Below are 2,647 nucleotides of genomic sequence, written 5' to 3'. Positions count from 1 at the left end.
CAGTAAGGTATTCCAGGAATGCCAATGAAAAGATGAGACACCCACAGAATGGCTAGAGAGACTAAGGAAAGGACTTTGAATGCATTCGGGGACAGATCCGGACTCCCCTGTCAGGGAGGTTATGCTAAAAACACAATTCGTTGCGAAATCATGGGAGGATATATAGTGAAAACTAGAGAAAATAGAAGGCTGGCGGGAAAAAGGATTACAGAAATTACTAAGGAAGGCTCTAAAGGTTTATATGCCTTTATTAAGAAGAATCAGCTCAGGTGGGGAGAAATCGACGGGTTGCGCCCACGCCGCCGTTGCTCCCAGGCATGGCACGGAGAAGGAGGGTGATGCAGCTTTGTCCACTGGTCTGTAGACAGAGCTGGGGATTCCATCCTCACGGGAGATTAGCAGATTCCTGGCTTTTTTGTCTAACACCCCGGGGCTTCTCTTTAATCAACATCTTTTCAGGATAGGGTGAGAAGCAAAAAGGATCCAAGCAGGTCCGGGACAATGCTCCTATCCTTAGACTTCACTTAGGTCACTTGTTGGCTCGTAATGTTAGGGGGTTTTCCTGTAAAAACTGTAAAACTGTAAAAATTTGGGGCGCAATGCATTTCTCATCTGCATACTGGCTCTGATGTCACTCCTATTCTCTTCATACTTGGAGGGTCTGTCCCTGAGTCCGTCCCTGGCAAGCAGCCAGCATCAGGGGAACAATGGTTAATCACCGGACATTAACAGGTAATTGAAGAGCTTTTCTTTGGCAGTGAAACTAAAGAGGTCTGATGGTCTGACTTGTTGTTAACTCTGAAACTTAAAAAAAATACAAGTTTCTAATCATAACAAGCACTGACTGGGGTACAGGCAACAAAACAACATTAGCTGCAGGCTACCCATACAGCTTTTCATCTTAATGAGCACAAAGCCTTTATTTTTGCGAAGGGATGGATATTGGGAGAATTTTTGCACCATCAGGCCGAGACAGAAGGCTCTGGATCTACACAGCACTTTGGTAAGGAGGGGAACACAGGTGGGGGCAATCCAGGCTGTTAGCAGTGCCCCCACCCCCTGATTAGGGACAGCACAATTGCTTTTAGAGCTCATTAACCAGATGGTGAAACACTGATCTTCTTTTCCTGCTCCTTGCATACTGACAGGCAAGTTGAACAGAAAATCTGCCTCTTCCTCCATGATCTCTGAGCACCAAAGCAAAGAACCAAGGAGAAAAAAAAAAAAAAACAACAAAAAAACCCAAAAACACCCCAAGCAACTAAAACGCAAATATTATTTGCTCAGGCTAGGTTTTTTTAAGAGGCTTATAAGACTGACTAAGCCAGTGCTGATTTAAGAGTGGCACATGTTATGTGCCTTCCACAAAGTGTGGGACAGCTGCTGCAATGCAAAGTGGGTGCAGAGTCAGACCCTTTACTTCAGACCCAGCCCTGCCTTCCTGAGGGATAGAAATTCATCTGTTAGAATCCCTTGGAGCTTATGGAGCTGCTCTTGGCCATCCTGTGATAACGGGACTACTGTGGAGCACTGGAGAACTTTCAGCTTGGTACCTGTTATATATATTATGGTAATTCATGCTGATAGAATATATATATATATATAGCTAGATAGATAGATACATAGATATATATATAATGGTAATTCATACTCATACTATATATATATATGTGTATATATATATATATATATAAGAATAAAATATAAAACTTGAAATCACAGTAGCAAGGGAAGAGGGGATTGCTTCACAGGGTGAGGAAACCGCAGCTGGCAGTCGGGTAGGAGGAGTGTCATTAACATAGGAAGTGAACCCAGCCGGCACAGGGGATTGTCGTTCTCACTGGTGTGAACAGGAGGAGGCCCAGCGATGATGGCCCATGGAGATGTTCCTCTTAGACAGAGGGGACCATCAAGGACATACATCTGCATACGGGATTCCGGTAACCAAAGAGTGGATACACATCAGTTCCTGCACAAGGTTTTGTCCAGCACAGGACGGAGAATAGAGGCATCATGAATGTGAAGAACCCTGAGGAAAGACAAAGGGACTCCGCCACGGGCTAGAAAAAGAGTATAAGAAGGGATTCTGCCAAGCGGCATTGGTGAACAGGGGGGATTGGGTGCGATAGAAGGCGGATCTGTGTTCACCCAGCTTCCATCCCGGGGTCGGTGCTGTCCTTGATTGTTGGCTGTCGTGGCTGCATATCGGTTGTGAATAAATTTATATTTTATTTTTATTAAATTGGCTGGATCGATTTTTACCTATAACAGTATCCATGTATGGGGGCCTGAAGAATCTAAGCAGCATCTTCCTTGGCCAACAACAGACTGGAAAGGGAAAACCAGCATCAGAAACCTGTGAGATGGAAAACTTTGGGCTGTTTGAGATCAAAAATGTCACCTAAAAATCTCAATGGCGAAGAACAACCTTTCTGACAAGGATTCCAGTAGAATAAATGACACAGGTATTGGAATAACAGCCAGTGCCCACAGCAATGACAATTCCTTGGTGAGGAGGGTCCCACGGAGAATCGGCTGTGTAATGACACTCACAGCCAATGTGGCTACATGTCGTTCTCCTTTATTAAGCAACTTTGACATAGTTATCCTCCTCTATACACTGTCTCCTGCCACTAATGCTTAATGC

The sequence above is a fragment of the Passer domesticus genome, chromosome 9, assembly GCF_036417665.1.
Source record: "Passer domesticus isolate bPasDom1 chromosome 9, bPasDom1.hap1, whole genome shotgun sequence".
Lineage (NCBI taxonomy): Eukaryota > Metazoa > Chordata > Aves > Passeriformes > Passeridae > Passer > Passer domesticus.
This window is presented reverse-complemented; position numbering follows the sequence as displayed.